General features: G+C 44.0%; 1 protein-coding gene across 4 annotated transcripts in view; it reads right to left on the bottom strand.

Annotated features, from left to right (window-relative positions):
- The window catches only part of LOC126424852 (connectin-like), a 746,266-nt gene that overhangs the window by 126,931 nt on the left and 596,654 nt on the right, over positions 1–22,681 (bottom strand). For all 4 annotated transcript variants that reach the window (XM_050087662.1, XM_050087663.1, XM_050087661.1 and 1 more), the window contains one exon: positions 1,120–1,231. The gene's annotated coding sequence lies outside the window, so the exon portion shown is untranslated. The remainder of the gene's footprint in view (positions 1–1,119; positions 1,232–22,681) is intronic.

Raw genomic sequence — 22,681 nt, 5'->3', positions numbered from 1 at the left:
CCACATATGCAACATCATGGACCATGCGAGCTCAGGAGCGCCGTGGTCCCGTGGTAGCGTGAGCAGCTGCAGAACGAGAGGTCCTTGGTTCAAGTCTTCCCCCGAGTGAAAATTTTACTTTCTTTATTTTTGCATAGTTATTATCTGCCGGTTCGTTCATTGACGTCTCTGTTCACTGTAGTAAGTTTAGTGTCTGTGTTTGGCGACCGCATCGCAAAACCGTGCGATTAGTAGACGAAGGGACGTGCCTCTCCAATGGGAACCGGAAACATTTGATCGCAAGGTCATAGGTGAACCGATTCCTCCACAGGAAAACACATCTTATATATTCTATACGACACTGGTGACGGCATGTGCGTCACATGACAGGAATATGTTGTCGACCCACCTAACTTGTACACTTGGCGAATGGGTAAAAAGATTCTTCTACCTTGCCCGATTTAGGTTTTCCTGTGGATGTGATAATCACTCCCAAAAAAGTGATGGAAACATAAGAGTTTGTCACATAAACTGAAAATAAAAAATTAAACTTTTCACTCGATGGAAGAGTTGAACCAAGGACCTTTCGTCCCGCAACTGCTCACGTTACCAAGAGACCACAGCGCTCCCGCGTTCCCAGTCTCTTTGATGTTGCATATCTTCCCATGAACTACTCAGTTTGTATATTTTACTTATTTTTTCACAGTTCCACACAACTTCTTCCTGTTTTCTCAATTGATCTGTGTTCAGTTTTTCAAGGCCTATCCACTGTGCCAACTTATAACTAAATCTGAGGGGAGTTCGATGGGGAGGTTTCCTTGTAAGAAGTGCCTTTTCGTGGCCATCTTATACTTTGAGGGCCTATAATAGCATCTAGGCGGTGGATGGAGTTACCAGGTGATTCTCTGAAGTGAGACTTCTCCACTGCGACAGCTGCCCAGAGCGTCTGCAATCTGGACGGCTCTACTGCTGCTCTTTATCTCCGGTAAGCTAACGCTGCCACTTTTGTCTCCTCTCTGCAATGTGCCTCTGATTTCCTACCTTGGAGTGCTCTTGATGTCTCCCAATAGTCATAAGCGTAACAACGTACAAGTCATTAAGCCATGAATATACGACATCACTCACCGAAATCAGACTCACCTAAGCGACAGTAGCAGCTCAGTCGCTGCAGTTAGTCTACGGCGCCGGCAAAGTCAGTGCGTCATCACAGCAGGCAACCACCGGGAGGAGAGCTCGCCCTGTGTCTCGGTCCCTGAAACAATCCAGAAAAAACGCAAAATATTAATAAAACGAACACCGAAAGTTTTTGAAACAGTAAATAGAGCGGGACAGGGAGATGAAATGTCTCCATTATTAGGTTACTCAAATGCGTGTTGACGAAAACACCAAAAGAATGGGTAGAGAGAACAGAAGAAAAGGGAATAAACAAAATGAGATTTGGAAAGAAGAAAGGGAGAGAGCCTTTAAACTGGAATTCAAAAACCAATTATCATAGATGTAGCTTTAAAAAGTGTTTTGATGTAACGAAATTGTTTCGTAAAAGTTTTCATCCCCTGTTTGACTCCATTAAAAGTTGAATTTCCAAAGAAAACTAACACATATTTCGTTGTTTGCAACCGAAAATCGGAATACAAATTATCATATACTTAGCTTTAAAAATGCTTCCATAAAGTGATATTTTCATAAAATTCGTCATCCTTTACTTTACCCCTTCGTACAAGTTAGTAAATCTAGTTAAATTCTAAGAAAACAATGGAACACTTAATTCTTATTTCTAAATGAGAAGTCAAATGCCAATTTTCGTAGATGGAGCGTTAAAAATGGTGTAACAGTTCTTTAATAACGATCTATTTTTTAAAAACTTTCCCTCACTATTTTACCCAATTAGGGGTTGAATTTCCAAAATTGCTGTAAGACAATCTTACTTTTGTTTCTGAACGAGAAACCAAATACCAATTTTCGTGCTTTTAGCTTCAAAATTGCCTTAATAGCGTCATATCTTCATAAAACATTTCATGCCTTATTTCGCCCTCTTAGTGGTGGAATTAGGAAAAATCCCTTCTTCAGCAATACCTGAAGTATAAATCAGCACCCTGTCCAAAATTCTATTATTAGCGGTTTGTGCTGCGCTACGATATGTCAGTGAATTACTCAGCTTCAGAACCAAAGAACACTATAAATTGAAACAATCAGTGTCGTCACAATGATATCATTTTTTCATTATACACTGGAACTTATCTGGAGACAAATGCATACGTTATACAGATTAAATTATATTGTTTCTGCAGTTTCTCAATCTGCGGGGAAGTGCGACCTGTTATGAAACATCCTGGCAGATTAAATCTGTGTGCCACCACAGGACTCGAAAACGAGACTCTAGCCTTATGCGGGCAAGTGCTCTACCATCAAAGCTACCCAAAAATTACTCACAACTCGTACTCACAGCTTTACATCCGCCACAACACCTCCAAAACATGAGAACCAAAGCTGTGAGGACGGGTCCTTAGTCGTGCTTTAGTAGCTCTGCTGGTAGAGTACTTGCCCATGAAAGGCAAAGGTACCGGATCCGAGTCTTGGTCTGGCACATAGTTCAGTCTGCCAGAAAATAAAGAAAAACTCCTTCCGGCAACAACTTTACCGAAGCGCAAGGAAATAACATAACAACCTGTTCCCTAATGGTAAATGAATTTGCAAAACTGTAACAAAATCATGTATCTTCCTTCTACCCCCAGATTATTTTACAAAAATACACTAAAATAATGTAATTACAAGCAGAATGGCGTACAGTAATTATATAGAATTCATTACTAGGTAAGTCTTCACTGTATACCAGATTGATATTGGCAAATACAAGACAATCTACATAGAAATGCAACCAACTGTATCATCTACAAGGAAAATGCAAAACACGTATGAAATACAGTAACTATTACCAATACGTGATTACTTGACACCTGCCTTACCGTGACTTCAAATACACAATAGTAATCACTCACTCATATCATACCACGGTCATGCTACCCAGATAAATTTTAAAAAAGTTGTAGAGCCATCAAATTCCTCAGACCTCACCAGGTTCGTTTTTTCTCTCTCTTTCTTCTCAATCATGCCTCTTGACTGGTTTAATGCGGCGCGCCACGAATTCCTGTCCTGTGCCAACCTCTTCATCTCAAAGTAGCACTTAAAACCTACTTCCCCAATTATTTGCTGGATGTACTCAAATCTCTGTCTTCCTCTACAGTTTTTGCCTTCTACTTCTCTCTCTAGTACCATGGAAGTCATTCCCTCATGTCTTAGCAGATGTCCTATCATCCTGTCCCTTCTCCTTGTCAGTGTTTTCCACGTATTCCTTTCCTCTCCGATTCTGCCCAGAATATTTAATCCGGCGGCCTTCAGCCGCTCCGCATGGTGATCTCGTATATGTATACGATTTATCTTATTCCTAAATTTAACTGTGTCACGTCTTTTCAAAATTGAACTTATTCTAAAGCATCTGTTTGAAGGCCTTCACCCGCGAAGCAAATTTAATTCTTTCAAAAGTGTATTCGTGAACTAAATGATAATAAATTACAATTGTGAAATGAATGCGACTGCAACTCTCTTGGCCCTCTCCACAAACCTAATCACCTGATCAGCCTTGCGTGATTTAGCGGGCGTTTCAGACTGATTGCATAAGTGGCTGAGATGGACCAACATGTTACTGACTTGCTCAATTTGTGACGCTCTTTCACTTGAATAAATCATCAAAATTCTCTGAAATAGTAATCATTTATTTATCTGTGCATGTACATCACGTCTGCCGATTTGTGTCCCATCTGGATAATTCCTTCGTGGTGTGTCGTTTCTTTTTCTTAGAGCGTAAGAATAATAATAAAAGAAAATACGTTTCCTGAAAGGGTCTGCGATCGCTGTGGACATTGTGAATAAAACCGTGTACATCACTCAGTATACACTGGTGTCCAAAATTAATCTAATTCAGGATATAATAATACGAACTGTCAGCAGATGTCAGTACGATCGTATTCTGCATAGAGGATGGCATTCCGGTCAATAGACAACAACGCGGAGGATGACGTCAGGAGAATTGTCAAAGAGGGCAATGTTTGCCGGGTAGTCCCACATCCATAATTGCTGTGTACACAGCCACAGACTGTGCAGTATGGCACAGTGAAGACGCCCACCAGATACACTGCGGAGGAGGGCCACACGAAGAATGATAGCAGGACAGTCGCGAACTGATATGTCCCGATGGCTTAATGCGAATCTTTCTGGTGTTTCTCGGATGAGGCGATGGTTTATTGAGACCGAAACTGTATCCCGAAAATAACCACAGAGCCAACCACGAGTGGCACCAGAAAGAGAAGGCCGTCATTTTGGTGTAAGGGCACGACGGTATCGCTTTATTATCGCACGGAAACTTGTATCTGACATTGGACGTGTTGTATCTAGGCAAACGGTGTAAAGGAAGCTTCGATAGTGTGGCCTTTTTTGTCGGAGACCTATTGTATGTGTACCTTTGACGCGTCATCACAGAAAGAAACATCTAGAATGGAGCCGTCAACTTGGCACCTGGATGGTGGAACAGTGGACCAATGTTCTTTTTACAGATAGGTCCCGATTTGCCTGGAGAGTGATTCTCGACGGTTTCCTATCTGTAGGGACCCGAACATTGTAGAAAGAGATCGATGCCGAGGAAGATCCCTAATGGTGTGGGGAGGGGTATGTTGACCATTTGAACACCTCTTCATGAAATTGTATGGGAGAATAGGCAAGGTTTAACTGCTGCAGGTATTGTGACGCCATCTTTGGACCCCATGTACGGTAGTTGCGAAGTGTTGTTGGCCCAGATTTCGTACTGACGGACACTAATGCTCGACGTAGTAGAGCACGGATGGTTGATGTTTTCTTGGAAAAGGAAGGCATTGCATGCATGACATGGTCTGCTCCCTCTCCCTACTTGAATTCCATAGAGCATGTCTGGATGCACTAGGGAGACGGGTTGCATAACTTCAGCATTCAGCAACCACTCTCCAAGACTTGCCAGCATCTCTGTAGGAAGAATGGGCGTTATTGCCTCAATATGACATTGATGACATCATTCACTGAATGTGTCGTCGTTGTCAGGCCTGGCCGGCCTCTGTGGCCGAGTGGATCTAGGCGCTTCAGTCCGGCACCGCGCTGCTGCTACGGTCGCAGGTTCGAATCCTGCCTCGTGCATGGATGTGTGTGGTGTCCTTAGGTTAGATAGGTTTAACTAGTTCTATGTCTAGGGGACTGATCACCTCAAATGTTAAATCCCATAGTGCTCAGAGCCATTTGAACCATCTGTCAGGCCTGTATTGGTGCCAGAGGTGGTCGCACCAGATCCTGAGCACATTATCCAGTTGTCGGAATGTGTGTGGAAATCCGATAATTTTGAAAAAACGAAGAACTTTTTCGTCTGCACTTATCCATGCTGCAGTTGTTTATTTTCTGTATTCTTTACACGGTTTCTACTTTACTGTTTATATTGTTTTGTTGCGAAATAAACGCAGTCTCGCACAATTTCTGTATGTTTTAATTTAAACACCAGTGTATTTATTTACAATGACGTTTCGGCTACTGTCATCGTCAGATCAAACATAGAACTTGTAAATCCATGTTCAGTGTCACCTTCAAGAGGATATGTTTGTAAGTGCGATATCAAGTGCTAATTTCTGCTGACGCCCCGCTTACACATAGGTTTTCCTAAATCGGACAATGAACATCGCTTACAAATTGTGGCTTTAGACCTGATGATGCCAGTGCCCGAAACGTCGTCATAAATAAAGTCGTATATTAAGCTATCTAGAAGGCTGTATTCAGAAATCGAGCTCTGAGGCGGCTTCTGTGTTCCTCCGGGCTATTTTGCAATAGTGTGGTAGAGTTATCGGCCTTTGGGCGGCCGGAAACTATAATAAAACTGCAGAGCCATTGTACGGTGTTTACGCCGTGGCCCCACGGCAGACCGCTGGGTAGCTGGCTCCATTCCGCCGGAAATTAAACGACGCCCCCAAACAAACAACAGCCATAAAATATACGCGGTCACGTTATTTGTAGCGGTCCGCCGTCGATATCGGGGCTGCTGTTTCCTCCCCCCCCCCCCCCCTCTCCAACCTCCCGCCAACGCTCTCTCTGTTTCTCCTCTCCACGGGAGCGCTGCCAAGTAGAACGCAGCTGGTGCAGTCGGGATGCGTGTCCTTCCTGCCAGGCCTTCCCAGAGCAAGTGTTTGCTGTTGGTCGGAGCGAAGACAGCGCCCACCTGGTGGTCTGTGTTCCCGGCGCAGCGCCGTATGCAGTCAACAGATGAGAGACCACGCGGCTGTGGCAACAGATCCGTATCGTGAAGGGAACGCAAGGCATCCAGTAGTAAAGTTCGCTGACGACATAGTTCTTGTTGCCGGAGATACGAAAGAGTTAGATCTACGAAATAAACGTTTACTGCTTCAGTCACTTCTTACTTCGTTGTTCTGTGCAAAACTGTACCAGGCGGTATCCTCTTTCATTCCTTACCCCCATTCCATATTCACCTACTACGTTTCCTTCTCTTCCTTCTCCTACTATCGAATTCCAGTCGCCCATGACTATTAAATTTTCGCCTCCCTTCACTATCTGAATAATTTCTTTTATCCCATCATACACTTCATCACTCTCTTCGTCATCTGCGGAACTAGTTGGCATATAAATTTGTACTACTGTGGAAGCCTTGGGCTTCGCGTCTATCTTGGCCAGAAAAATGCATTCACTATGCTGTTTGTAGTAGCACACCCGCATTCCTATTTTTTATTCATTATTAATGCTACTCCTGCATTACCCCTACTTGATTTTGTATTTATAACCCTGTATTCACCAGACCAGAAGTTTCGTTCCTCCTGCCACGGAACTTCACCAATTCCCACTATATCTAAATTTAACCTATCCATTTCCCTTTTTGAATTTTCTAACCTACTTGCCCGATCAAGTGATCTGATATTCCACGCTCCAATCTGTACAACACCAGTTTTCTTTCTCCTGATAACAACGTCCTCCTGAGTAGTCCCCGCCCGGATATACGAATAGGGGCTGTTTTACCTCCGGAATACCTTACCGAAGAGCGCGCCATCATCATTTAACCATACAGAAAAGCTGCATGCCGTCAGAAAAAATTACGGCTGTAGTTTCCCCCTGCTTTCAGCCGTTCGCAGTACCAGCACAGCAAGGTCGGTTTGTTAGCGTTACAAGGCCAGATCAGTCAATCTCCAGACTGTTGCCCCTTCTTACTAATTGCTGGTAAATATTTCGGCGTGTGAGGCCGAGGTTCACTATACTCTCCAGTTCCTAACGTTTCCTCCGGAACTGCTCTGGGCAGTTTCGGAAGCGTTGCTCCTCCGATGAGTGTTCCCAATTGAAGGGTCGGACGGTGGACTGTACGGCTGCTCCCGGCGGATATTCGAGTCTTCCCTCGGGCATGGGTGTGTGTGTTTCACATTAGGATAGTTTCGATTAAGTAGTGTGTAAGATTAGGGACTGATGACCTTAGCAGTTAAGTCCCATGAGATTTCACAACAATTTGAAGGGTCCGACGCCTGAGAGAGCCGTATATACTGTAGAAAAAGTGGGCGTGGCCAGAGATACACGTGATAAGCAGAGATGATCCTTGTCAAAGATAAAACTCAACTATCGATTGTCGTCTTGTCAAAGATAAAAATGTGTTTAACGATTGTGCAGAACTACTGTTTATATGTCGCTATCTTTCATGGTCTGTTCTTTCCTATTAAAATCATTGCTATGTTTATATATTTCAAGGGATTCTCCAAACAGCATTGATAATAATAGTCAGTCGTCGTAGATAAAACTTTGGTCTCAGAAAACTTCGCTTCATGACTTTGTGGCTGAAGAGCATGCTCTGCCACACCCGATTTGTCTGTTATTCCTAGTCGGCAAGGACTTCTGTGTTCCTTTAGCAACTCACGCTTCTCTTGGTTGTTCGAATATAAACTTTACCACATGTACAAGGTAATTTATATACGGCACATGCTGACAGGGAAGGACATATATCCTTCACAGATCAGAGTACTTGTTTGTTTCTCAAAAAACCGGGATGACTTGCTTCTGAAGCAAATCACTGATCGACCACAGGTTGGAAAGAGGAGAACCGACTGGATAAGCTAGCATAAGGGACATCTGATCAGCTTTCAGGCACTCGTGTTGTGCGGTGTTAAAAGCAAAATTGAGCCACGGTACCGACATGTCTCACTTGCTCTGAGCTTTATTGTGAAAAAATGACAAGCGCAACCTTCAAGCTGCGGATCACCCGCTCAGAAAACGAAACCTCCGGGTAATAAGGAGTTTTGGTAACGTGCTTAACTCCACTGTCAAAGCAGAACATTTCGAATACTCGGGAAGCAAACGCAGGTGTATTATCACTAACAAGCGTTGTGGGTGGCCCGAAAACAGATAAAAATTTCTGACAGACACTGGATAATTACCGGAACAGTCACTCCTATACTCGGAATGAGCCAACAAAAACGAAAAAAGGCATCCACGAGGACTAATATATACTCACTGTCCACACACGTACGAGCAAGCGACCCTATATAACCAATAAAAATCTTATGCATCGAGAGTTCCTCGTGGGAAGTCTCTAAAAGCCCCTTTGGAGAATTCAGATTGGGTTTAGCATTCTTACAGATCCCTCAATCGACCTACGGACTATCTTAAGCAGGGAGGGATATGTGACAGGTTGTCTGAGCTTGCCGTCACAACACGACTAAAATCACGCAATTTCTCAGATCGGAAAGCTCCTTCCAGGATGAGACATTCACGGTGAAGAAACAACAGCAGATTCAAATAGCCAAGATCACTCAAGTTTTCCGTCTTTAGGTAACACCCCGTGCACACAACTGCACTTAAGAGCCAAAGAAACTGGTACACCGTCCTAATATTGTGTAGGGCTCCCGCGAGTACGCGGAAGTGCCGCAACACCACGTGGCATGGACTCGACTAGTGTCTGAAGTAGTGCTGGAAGGAAATGACACCATGAATCCTGCACGGCTGTCCATAACTTGGTAAGGGTACGATGGGGTCAGATCTCTTCTTAACATCACGTTGCAAGGCATCACAGATATGCTCAATAATGTTCATGTCTTGGGAGACTGAACGCCAGCTCTTCTGATTGTTCCTGGAGACACTCTGTAGCAATTCTGGACGTGTTGGGTGTCACATTGCCCTGCTGGAATTGCCCAAGTCGGTCGGAATACACAATGGACATGAATAGAACACACAGGATACTTAAGTACGTGTCACCTGTCAGAGTCGTATCTAGACGTATCAGGGGTTCCATATCTCTCCAACTGCACAAGCACAGCCTCCACCAGCTTGAACAGTCTCCTGCTGACATGCAGGATCCTACATCTACATCTACATCCATACTCCGTAAACCACCTGACGGTGTGTGGCGGAGGGTACCTTGAGTACCTCTATCGGTTCTCCCTTCTATTCCAGTCTTGTATTGTTCGTGGAAAGAAGGATTGTCGGTATGCCTCTGCGTGGTCTCTAATCTCTCTGATTTTATTCTCATGGTCTCTTCGCGAGATATACGTAGGAGGGACCAATATACTGTTTGACTCCTCGGTGAAGGTACGTTCTCGAAGCTTCAACAAAAGCCCGTACCGAGCTACTCAGCGTCTCTTTTGCAGAGTCTTCCACTGGAGTTTTTCTATCATCTCCGTAACGCTTTCGCGATTACTAAATGATCCTGTAACGAAGCGCGCTGCTCTCCGTTGGATCTTCGCTATCTCTTCTATCAACTCTATCTGGTACGGATCCCACACTGCTGAGCAGTATTCAAGCAGTGGGCGAGCACGCGTACTGTAACCTACTTCCTTTGTTTTCGGACTGCATTTCCTTAGGATTCTTCGAATGAATCTCAGTCTGGTATCTGCTTTACCGATGATCAACTTTATATGATAATTCCATTTTAAATCACTCTTAATGCATACTCCCAGATAATTTATGGAATTAACTGCCTCCAGTTGCTGACCTGCTATATTGTAGCTAAATGATAAGGTATCTTTCTTTCTATGTATTCGCAGCACATTACACTTGTCTACATTGAGATTAAATTGCTATTCCCTGCACCATGCGTCAATTCGCTGCAGATCCTCCCGCATTTCAGTACAATTTTCCATTGTTATAACCTCTCGACATACCACAGCATCGTCCGCAGAAAGCCTCAGTGAACTTCCGATGTCATCCACAAGGTCATTTATGTATATTGTGAATAGCAACGGTCCTACGACATTCCCCTGCGGCACACCTGAAATCACTCTTACTTTGGAAGACTTCTCTCCATTGAGAATGACATGCTGCGTTCTGTTATCTAGGAACTCTTCAATCCAATCACACAATTGATCTGATAGTCCATATGCTCTTACTTTGTTCATTAAACGACTGTGGGGAACTGTATCGAACGCCTTGCGGAAGTCAAGAAACACGGCATCTACCTGGGAACCTGTGTCTATGGCCCTCTGAGTCTCGTGGACGAATAGCGCGAGCTGGGTTTCACACGATCGTCTTTTTCGAAACCCATACTGATTCCTACAGAGTAGATTTCTAGTCTCCAGAAAAGTCATTGTACTCGAACATAATACGTGTTCCAAAATTCTACAACTGATCGACGTTAGGGATATAGGTCTATAGTTCTGCACATCTGTTCGACGTCCCTTCTTGAAAACGGGATGACCTGTGCCTTTTTCCAATCCTTTGGTTCGTAAAGTTGTCTCCATACCCGTTTAGGTCCATCGGCTCGATACAATTTTTAAGCGAGATTCGTCCGACCAGACAACATATTTCCACTCGTCAACAGACCATTGTTGGTGTTGACGGGCCCAGGCCAGGCATAAACCTTTGTGTTGTGCCGTCATCAAGAGTACACAGATGGGCCTTCGGTTCCGAAAGCCCAGATCGATGTAGTTTCGTTGAATGGTTCACACGCTGACGCTTCTTGATGGCGCAGCACTGAAATCTGAAACAATTTGCTGAAGAGTTGCACTTCTGTCATGTTGAACGATTCTCTTCCGTCGTCGTTGGTCCCGTTCTTGCGGGATCCTTTTGCGGCCGCAGCGATGTCGGAGATTTGATGTTTTATCAGTTCCTGATGTTCACGGTATATTCGTGGAATGGTCGTACACGAATTTCCACACTTCATCGCTACCTCTGAGATGCAGTGTCCCATTTGTCGTGCGCCTACTATAACACCACTTTTCAAACTCGCTTAAATCTTGATAACCTGCCACTGTAGATGCAGTAACGGATCTAACATCTGCGCCAAACAGTTGTTGTCTTATATAGACGTTGCGACCGGTGCGCCACATCCTGCCTGTTAACATATCTCTTTATTTGAATACGCATGCCTATACAAGTTTCTTTGGCGCGTCAGTGTATTAAATAGACAAAACGTTTGAAAGGTCACCAATCACTTCATGGCAAGCAAGTTCGGTCAACGACACATACTGCCTACGGGCCCGTTTTGGCTCGGGCTCCGGTCCTGCTTCATAACACCGACTAAACGCCCGTCCACTGCCGCCCCTCGCCGCCCAGCCCGACTCACAACCCCCCCTGGCGGAGCAAGCTCCGAGCCGCGAGAAGTGGCATACGCCCGGCATTTGGGTCGGGAATTCAAAGGCGAAGCCAGCCATGGCTCAATAGTTCTGCTTTGACACTGGTAGTAAGCATGTGACCAAAACTCGTCATTAACCGCAGCCGTCGTTTGCTGATTTGAAGAGCAGCAAGTTAAAGGCTGAACTCATCATCTTTCACAGTAAGGCTCACAGGAAGTGGGACATGTTGGTGCCGTGGCTCAGTTTTGCCTTTAACACCACTCAACAAGAGTCCCTGAAGGCTGCTCCGGTGTTCATTATGCTAGCTCGTCCAGTCAGTTCATCTCTTGCCAACTTGTGGTCGATCAGTTATTTGCTTCAAGAAGAAGTGGAGACGGAAGTGATACAGCAGAACTGGAGCTGGGCTACGCGTAATATCAAAATTACTCCCGACAGCCTAGCCATCCGCTACGATCTGGGTGCAGGGTGTAAACCATTCAAGACAAAGGCCGGGAACAGGATGTTTGTTCAAAAACCCTAAAATTGCTCGAAAAGGGGAGTCACGGATCGCCAGTCAGCTAAGTCCTGGGTTCCTGCGACCGTTTTCAGAGTGGTGGGTCAAGTGAACCTCGTGGTTCGCGATTTACGCACGGGCAAAGTCCTCCGTGTGCACGTTACCCAAGTCAATGAGAGTCGGTTGCACAAGGCTGCTTATAGGCGGGGATATTTTGGTTTGGTGGGGGAGGTTGAGAAATGACAGACTTCCTTTTTTTATTTCCGCCCTGTGCGCCCAGTGTACGTCACTTCTCGCAGCTCGGAGCTTGTGGCACCAGAGGGCGTGGTGGACTCGCGCTGGGCAGCGAGGAGCGGCAGCGGATCAGACAGGTAGTTAAAGGCGGATCGGAGGGAGAGCAACCCAGAGCCCGTTGACAGTATGTGCCGTTCAACCGACCTTGACGTGCCAGGGAGTGACTGGTAGCCTTTTAAACGTTCGGCCTATTTAATATTTGTGGACACGGGGTGTCATCTAAAGACGGAACATATGAGTGGTGTTGGCTATTTGAATTTGCTGTTGGTCCTTCTCGGTGGAAGTCACGTTATGCAAGGAGGTTTTTTGATCCCATAAACTGCCTGATTTAAGGCCATACAACATGGTTCAGGTCGAAAAATATCGACTTCTGGTTTTCATCATATTTCGATAGATTAAGGTTTTATTTAAGTACTCTGAAAAGGATTTTCCTGAAAAAAATTTTTTTCAAGCATTTAAAAAGCATTTTCCTACCACGTGTGTTTATGTGCCACGCGCACTTTTCTGTCTCCCACTTTTCTGCATATGTTTCAGATCTTTATATCCACTACATTGCTCGTTAGGGATTTTCTTTTACTCCAGACTGTGTTGGCTATCCTGGGAATGCAACGGTCGGTATTCAATTGTTTCTGCTGTTTGTAAACAACATGCTTTCAAACACGCTGTTCGTTTTGTTCAAGTGTGATTGTCGAGTAGTTCTTATACTTACGTTTGCAGTGCTTGTTTACGTGTGTTTCGTTGTGTTTATTGAAGATGACGAAACGTAAAGCCATTTTCAAGAAACGACAATTTAGAGGAAACAAGTTTAGAAAGATTTCTGTACAAGAGGTTATGCCGCCTGACAAGGATGTTTCCAATTGTAATTCTTCAACAAGTACATCATCAAAGAAGCTCTCACCATTTCAGGAGACTTACAACGAACTTACTGTAAGTGACCAGGGGTGCTGTAACATTATTATAAATTTGAGAATATTATAGAATGTAATTTCTAAATTTGTACAACGTAGACAGTTAGGTGAGTCAGAGAGAGTGAAAATTTGCAAGAGTGCCAGTGGGAGAAGAGGCTTAGCAATTGCTTTGGATTTAATGTGCACTAAATGCTGAGCTGTGATTTCATTTATGAGTTCCTCAAAACCAGATGCAAGTGGCCCTTGTGAGATCAATACTAGATTAGTTTATGCCTTACGATCCATTGGCAAGGGCTTGGCTGCAGGGAGGACATTTTGTTCAGATTAGATTAGATTAGTTTTTCGTTCCATAGATCCGTGCTGAGGAGATCCTCGTGGATGTGGAACATGTCAATTTATTTATTTTTTTTAAAGCTGAAAAAAAAATACTAGTAGTATGAATATATACAATACATCATTTGTTTCTATTACAAAATTCGTCAGTGGAGTAGAAGGAGTTGGCCACTAGCAAGTCTCTCAGGCTCCTTTTAAACTGATCTTTATTTGCAACTAAATTTTTTATGTTTACTGGCAAATTATTGAAGATGAGTGTTCCTGAGTAGTGGACCCCTTTTTTTAAGTCCTTGTGAAGATCATTTTTGTTTCTGGTATTGTATGTATGAACTGAGCTGTTTGTTGGAAAAGGAGATATATTAATTAGGACTAATTTCATTAGTGAGTAAATATACTGAGACGCAGTAGTTAGTATACCCAGTTCTTTGAAGAGATTTCTACAGGACGTCCGTGAATTTACTCCACAAAGAATACGTACTACACGCTTTTGGACTCTGAAAACTTTTGTTTGACTTGAAGAGTTACCCCAAAATATTATACCATATGACATTATGGAATGAAAGTAGGCAAAGTATGCAAGCTTTTTCATTTTTATGTCGCCTATGTCTGCTAACACTCGAATTGCAAATACAGATTTGTTAAGGCGTTTTTGCAGTTCTGTGGTGTGCTCTTCCCAAGTGAATTTATTATCAAGTTGTAATCCCAGGAATTTAAGACTGTCAACCTCTTCTATCTGCTCTTCTTCGTGTTTTATGCATATGCTGGGTGGAAACCTCTTATAGGTTCTGAATTGCATATAGTGAGTCTTTTCGAAGTTTAATGTCAGTGAGTTGGCTTTAAACCATTTATTAATATCCATGAAAATATCATTAGCAGATCTTTCTAGAGCTATACTTGACATACTATTTATTGCAATACTTCTGTCATCTGCAAACATAACGAACTCTGCTTCTGTTAAGTGATGAACTTACATCAACCACAAAATAAATTTGAAAAACTGACTGCAATATTAGAAAAAGCTGTATGTGAGGTCAGTGAGGAAATCATGAAATTGGCTGCTAGGGAAGCAGTGGAAGAAAATGATGGATGTTCGGATATTGCAGCTGCACTTGATGGACGCTGGCAGAAAAGAGGACATACTTCTCTGAATGGAGTAGTGACTGCCACCAGTACAGACACCGATAAAGTGTTAGATGTGTAAATAATGTCTAAATATTGCAAAGAGAGGTGCATCTAACCAGTCTCAGGACTGAAGACAACAACAACAACATTGCAAAGATTGTAAGGTCAATGAACATAAAGAACACAACTGTGTGGCTAATTTTAGAGGAACATATGGTGGTATGGAAGTTCATGGAGTACAACAAATATGTCATCACTCCGTAGAAACAAGAGGGGTACGGTACAGCAAATATTTGGCCGATGGTGACAGTAAGGCATACAACAATGTGGTGAACTCTAAGCCATTTGGAGATGCCATTATTAGCAAAATAAAATGTGTAGGCCATGTTCAAAACCGTTTGGGAACAATGCTGAGAAAACTAACTGTTGATATGAGAGGAAAAAAAAATTAGAAGATGGAAAATAATTGACCGGACAGAGTCGGTTAACTAAAACTGAAATAGAAAACTTGCAGGTATACTATGGGCAGGCAATTAGAAGAAATAAAGAAAATCTGGAGGCAATGAAAAGAGATGTTAGAGCCATATTCTTCCATAAGTCCTCTACTGATGATAAGCCATGTCATGGATTGTGTTCATCAGGAGAAAATTCGTGGTGCAAATACAGTAAAGCGCAGGAAACTGGAGAATATTTATTCTCACCAGCATTCTCTTCCTGCTACTTTTATTACAGCAATTAAACCTATTTTCAGAGACTTGGCTCATCCTGACATTCTAAGGAAATGTCTGCATGGGTAGACACAGAACCTAAATGAATGTTTACACAGCATAATTTGGAACCGTCTTCCTAAAACTGTATTTGTAGGCATGCATACAATGAAACTATGAGTTCATGATGATCTTATTACATTCAATTGTGGTAATACTGGAAGAGTTGGGTACTGAAAAAACTGGAAATTAATCCTGGTGAAAATATGATAACTGGGCTGCAACATTGAGATAAAATGAGGATAGCCGATGCAGACAGGTCTGCATCCAATATGGCCAAGAAAGCAAGACAAACATCCAGGAAGGTGAAAAAGAAGCTGGAAGACCTGCTAGAGGCCAGATAAGGGCCATCATATGCAGCAGGATAGTTTTAATTAACTGTAAGTAATTGTGATGCAGCTGGTTCAGGCATAACGTAAGCATTAATAACGTTATGCCTAAATCAGCTGCATCACAATTTCATGTGTCTAATTTTGAATGTACAGTAGCCTAGTTGTTTCTGCAGCTACTAGAAGGCGCTCGTAGCAACACCATGTTTACTTGCCCACACTTTCTAAAGTGGGCACCGCAGTCTTGTTGCAACCCTTGTTCACAGAACGAGCAGCCCTTAGCGGCTCGCCATCTCACAACTGTTCATGACGTCGCCTTTCCGGCTTAGATCCTTTTTTAGTATGTGTTTTGTCAAGTACTGCTTCTTTTTCCAGCCAGTACAAGCTTTAATTATATATGACGGTAGTATCAGTTCCCGAAAGAACAGTTACCGTGGATGACCATGCAGCTTTGCTAGAAATGAAACGATAATTAAATGGACACCCTAGCTGCAAACAGGCGTTGATGTACTTCATTGGGGACATGTTGAAAATGTGTGCCCCGACCGGGACTCGAACCCGGGATCTCCTGCTTACATGGCAGACGCTCTATCCATCTGAGCCACCGTGCGCACAGAGGATAGTGCGTCTGCAGGGACTTATCCGTTGCACGCTCCCCGTGAGATCCACATTCCCAACATGTCCACACCACTACATTCCTAGTGCGCCTAATAGATGTCCATTTAATTATCATTTCATTTCTAGCAAATCTGCATGGTCATCCACGGTAACTGTTCTTTCGGGAACAGATACTACCGTCGTATATAGTTAAAATATGGCTTCCCGGCCATTGACCTTCTTGTGCGAACGCACACGCTATGCCCGAACCCGTACAAGACTTGGTAGATTAATCTGCCACGAGCAATGAGTATAATGGGCAAACAAACATCTATTAGGCGCACTACGAATGTGGATCTCACGGGGAGCGTGCAAGGGATAAGTCCCTGCAGACGCACTATCCTCTGTGCACACGGTGGCTCAGATGGATAGAGCGTCTGCCATGTAAGCAGGAGATCCCGGGTTCGAGTCCCGGTCGGGGCACACATTTTCAACATGTCCCCAATGAAGTACACCAACGCCTGTTTGCAGCTAGGGTGTCCATTTAATTATCATTTCACAAACTTTAATTTTATTAATGTACTATATACCTAATGTTTTAGTACAGTTAATCTAATTCTGAAGACGACGCTCATAGTAGCGTCGAAACGAGGTCAATTTTGACTTAATATTTGTGACCGAGGGCTTATTTGTTACAATATAATTCTGACACGGTCACTGAACCTTAGCAGCTATGTTCAAAGTCTTACCCTTTGCCGTATGTTCATCCTTACCTCTGCTTGTGACGATGCGTTGCTGCTTTTATTGCAGCAAACTCAAACAAAATCACGTGTACACACACACACACACACACACACACACACACACACACACACAAACCCTAGCACATTCCAAACAAGCAATACTTGCTCGATAGCCATTAACGAAAGAGGTGCATACGGGTGTTTGGCGTGTACACACGAACGCTGGCGGGACAAAGGCCATTCGTCGAGTTTCATTAGCAGCACTATGCGCCTGTCACCGGCGGCACGGGCGATACTGTGTTTCCGAGGGCCACTGCTGCTTTATTATGGCGCGGCAAATACCAGTCACCCCGGCGCGCACGCTGGCGCCGTACCATTGAAAGGTCTTTCCTCTCTGGTCGAGTCAAACACGAGCGGCAACACGCAATGGAAATTCCCATCAATAACTTTTTGTTTCGTTATTCTGTCTGCGCTTTGTTCCCTCTAGCTTATTAGAACGATTACTCTAGCAAATTAATCCTCGTTGCACTGGAAATTTTACCAAACAGCTTTGTTTGATGGGGACTTGATTGCATATGCGTAATGCGTGCCACCGCGCTCAGAGACTGATTTGTAATTTTTATTTTAATTATTAGCAAATGCGCTTACCCATTCAGCTTCCCTTTAACATTTAAACCACGCCCTCTTCCCTGCTGATATGTGTCTGGGATTGAAAATACTAAACTGATATTTCCACCATAGGGGTATATCAGTTGCTGTGTCCCAGCTTCCCTGCAATTGCTACACACTTTTACCCCGATAAATGACTAAATAAATTACCGTTATTAAAAAATTATTATTTGCTTTACCCCACAGGTTTCCCAACACGGCCTTCTATCAAACGTCAGAGACCAGAACCTTCACGTACTTCATCTTGCCAACAAAGGCATTCAACCTGATCAAATAAATTTTTTTATAAACACACACTTAGCATTAGACTTCCTTTCCAGTGACCACGCTCAATTAATAATTATTTTTTTCGTATACAGCTTTCAGGATTTATTAATTAGAGACGGTCACAACCTTTTCCCTTACAAGGTCATGTAGTCTCACCTGGCATTATATTTAATGGTTTTCCCTTTTACCTTAGTGCGGAAGTAGGCCTCGTTATTAATTACAATGTTGTTCTTGTATCTTCAAACGTCAGCACATATTGCTTCTCAGATTTCGCTTTGAATTTGTCATCGGCTATACGTCAGTATCGTATGATAAATTGTGTAGTGGGTTCCTTTTTGCTACATCTGATCTTTGTAACCTATCTTCAACATTGTTATTTCAATGTACTGACCTGTGGTTTCTGTGCCAGGTAGCAGCCCCACGATTACATTAGTCCTAGCTCGGACTAGCTGTTGCGCATCGCCTGACCAACTTCTTCTATGCATTTCCTTTTCTATTTGGTCTTTCTTGGTTTGCCAAACGGAATTTCACTACGACGCGGACGAGTTGTGCTCTCGCTTAAAGGTTACATTGTCCTGTATTCGGTCGCATAACTTGGGACTAATCCACCTCATACCGTCCGGCAGTTTTGGGATACAAAAGTCACTAACAAGGTTTTTTTCCAGATATCTTGGCATCACTCACTAGAATCCAAGCAGCCCAAGGGTCCGCTAGTTCTAATGTATCAAGATATCAATTAATAACCAGGCCATCGGCTTGTACACCTACACTACTGGCCATTAAAATTGCTACACCAAGACGAAATGCAGATGATAAAAGGGTATTCATTGGACAAATATTTTATACCGGAACTGACATGTGATTACATTTTCGCGCAATTTGGGTGCATAGATCCTGAGAAATCAGTACCCAGAACAACCACCTCTAGCCGTAATAACGCCCTTGATACGCCTGGGCATAGAGTCAAACAGGGCTTGGATGGCGTGTACAGGTACAGCTGGCCATGCAGCTTCAACACGATACCACAGTTCATCAAGAGTAGGTTCAAATGGCTCTGAGCACTATGGGACTCAACTGCTGTGGTCATCAGTCCCCTAGAACTTAGAACTACTTAAACCTAACTAACCTAAGGACATCACACACATCCATGCCCGAGGCAGGATTCGAACCTGCGACCGTAGCAGTCGCACATCAAGAGTAGGGACTGGCGTATTGTGACGAGCCAATTGTTTGGCCACCATTGACCAGACGTTTTCAGTTGGTGAGAGATCTGGAGAATGTGCTGGCGAGGGCAGCAGTCGAACATTTTCTGTATCCAGAAAGGCCCGTACAGGACCTGCAATATGCGGTCGTGCATTATCCTGCTGAAATGTACGGTTTCGCAGGGATCGAATGAAGGGTAGAGCCACGGGTCGTAACACATCTGAAATGTAACGTCCACTGTTCAACGTGCCGTCAATGCGAACAAGAGGTGACCAAGACGTGTAACCAATGGCACCCCATACCATCACGCCAGGAGATAGGCCAGTATCGCCGTGACGAATACACGCATCCCATGTGCGTTCACCGCGATGTCGCCAAACACGGATGCGACCATCATGATGCTGTAAACAGAACCTGGATTCAACTGAAAAAAATGTCGTTTTGACATTCGTGCACCCAGGTTCGTCGTCGAGTACACCATCGCAGGCGCTCCTGTCTGTGATGCAGCGTCAAGGGTATCCGCAGCCATGCTCTCCGAGCTGATAGTCCATGCTGCTGCAAACGTCGTCGAACTGTCCGTGCAGATGGTTGTTGTCTTGCAAACGTCCCCATCTGTTGACTCAGGGATCGAGAGGTGGCTGCACGATCCGTTACAGCCATGCGGATAAGATGCCTGTCAACTCGACTGCTAGTGATACGAGGCCGTTTTGATCCAGCACGGCGTTCCGTATTACCCTCCTGAACCCACCGATTCCATATTCTGCTAACAGTCATTGGATCTCGACCAACGCGAGCAGCAATGTCGCGATACGATAAACCGCAATCGCGATAGGCTACAATCCGACCTTTATCAAAGTCGGAAACGCAATAGTACGCATTTCTTCTCATTACACGAGGCATCACAACAACGTTTTACCAGGCAACGCCGGTCAACTGCTGTTTATGTATGAGAAATCTGTTGGAAGTTTTCCTCATGTCAGCACTTTGTGTGAATGCTCTGAAAAGCTAATCATTTGCATTTCACAGGATCTTCTTCCTGTCGGTTAAATTTCGAGTCTGTAGCACGTCATCTTCGTGGTGTAGCAATTTTAATGACCAGGAGTGTACTTTACGTTACTAAGCGAGAAGAAATTGTGTAACCCTCATAATCGAACACTTTAAAACAGGTACTTTATCTGTCATCCATTTGCCCAGATAATAAGTGGAAGCTGTGCTGGCGACCTTCTTATCCTGTTCGCTAGAGGCAATGCAATAGTAATGTACTGCTGAGTATTTGTATACCGTATATTTTTCCGCTTTGCGTCTTGAGCTACCGTAAGTTTAGACCTTGCTTTGTTGTGCAATGGGGTTGAAACCTTAAAGTCTGTTTTTTATGATAAAATTCTGTTCCAGCTTAAATTAATATGACAAATATAGTCAACTAATTTGGTTTGTTTCCATTGAGTTTTAGGAGACTTTCGTGTTTATTGATTGTTTCTCAACTCCTGGCAAGCAAAATCTCCTTTCAGTTAGTAATACTGTAATTACTGAACCACCGAGGGCACAGAGGATAGTGCAACTGCAGGGATTTATCCCTTGCACGCTCCCCGTGAGACCCACATCCCCAACTTAATGTCCACACACGACATTCGTTGTGCCCCTGCCCATTACAGTAATTACTCGCGTCCCGCAAGAGTGTACGTGTTCTTTCTTCTGTGCTGTAAGAGTGTATGTGTTCTTTCTTCTGTGCTGGATGCACACGCGCTGCCCGACCTCTTACGGGACTCGGTAAGATTGTCTGCCGCGAGTAATGAGTGTAATTGGCAGGTGCACTACGAATGTAGTGTGTCGACAGTAAGTTGGGACTGTGGGTCTCACTGGGAACGTGCAAGGAATAAATCCCTGCGGTCGCACTATCCTCTGTGCCCTCGGTGGCTCAGATGGCTAGAGCGTCTGCCATGTAAGCAGGAGATCGCGGTTCGAGTCCCGATCGGGACACACATTTTCAACTGTCCCCTTCGATGTATATCAACGCCTGTCGACAGCTTAGTGTCTTGATTTAATTATCATTTCATTCTAAGAGATCTGCATGCTCACCGATGGTATCTGTTCTTTCGGAGGTGTCCGAAAGAACAGATACCATCTTCATATCCTACCTAAAGTGAAGAGATTTGCAGATTTAGGAATGAACGTCCAAATAATCGTGAGATGCAGCCCGTGTGATGGGAATAGCTCTAATATCTTTATGGAGAGTATTGCAGGAGTACAACCTACGTTAATAACACATTGAAAGACATAGGTTTTACGACCAGCTGGTTACCGAAATCGTATGCTGTTTGCGTGGTGGCTCGTGCACCATAGGATGAATGATGTTGCCTTCCACATACATGTTTTATTTACAGATGGGGCCTTCTTCACAGTTGTATTTTAGCAGCAGAAGCAGCCACGTCTGGGTCTATGAGAACCAGCGTGCGGATACTGTTAGATCTCTACAACGTAGGTTGTCCCTACAGATGTGGACGGAAATTGTAGTTAATCATCTTGTAGGACCTGTAATACTGCTGCCTTGGTTACTGGAGCAGCTTAATTACGATTCCTGCAGAAGACGCTTCCGGAAATGCTGGACAGTCCAGCGCTGGCGGCGCGCCTAGGCATCTAATTCCAGTATGACGGAGCCCCAGCACGCTGCGGTGTTGATGCGTGATTTTGGGGAAACTGGATAGGACGAGGAAGACGTTGCATGGCCAACGCGTTCGCCTAACTTGACACCCCTTGGTTACTATATTAGGGGACACTGCAGAGTGTGGTTTACGTTAATTCAGTTGCCCTTAGAGCTGAGCTAATAGCCTGAGTCATTGACGCATCCCACCAATAGTGACAGAATTCTGAGATGCTCTTGTAACCGCTGTTTAGAGAATGGTTACAAAGAAACGAGTATTAGATTAAGTTCAGTAATACGAAATGACCTAAGAGCCAAAACCCGGTAGTAGTTCAAATGGTTCAAACAGCTCTAAGCATTATGGGACTTAACATCTCGGGTCATCAGTCACCTAGACTTAGAGAACTACTTAAACCTAGCTGACCTAAGGACATCACACACATCCGTGCCGGAGGCAGGATTCGAACCTGTGACCGTAGCAGCAGCGCGGTTTCGGACTGTAGCCCCTCGAACCGCTCAGCCACCGCGGCCAGCATCCGGTAGTAGTATTTCGAAGTAATAGTTAGTTAAAATTTTAAAAAGAGTAGATATTAGAAATAGAGTAACGCAAAGTAGAACAAAGGGTATCCAAGGAAGGCATAACAGAGTGGGGGTGGGGGAGGAGGGGGGGTGGATGACGATGGGTGTGCTGGCGGGCATACTCTCCAGAATTGGATGGGTA

The sequence above is a fragment of the Schistocerca serialis genome, chromosome 10 (genome assembly GCF_023864345.2).
Source record: "Schistocerca serialis cubense isolate TAMUIC-IGC-003099 chromosome 10, iqSchSeri2.2, whole genome shotgun sequence".
Lineage (NCBI taxonomy): Eukaryota > Metazoa > Arthropoda > Insecta > Orthoptera > Acrididae > Schistocerca > Schistocerca serialis.
The sequence above is the reverse complement of the archived record's forward strand: the minus strand, read 5'-3'. Positions and strand labels throughout refer to the sequence as shown.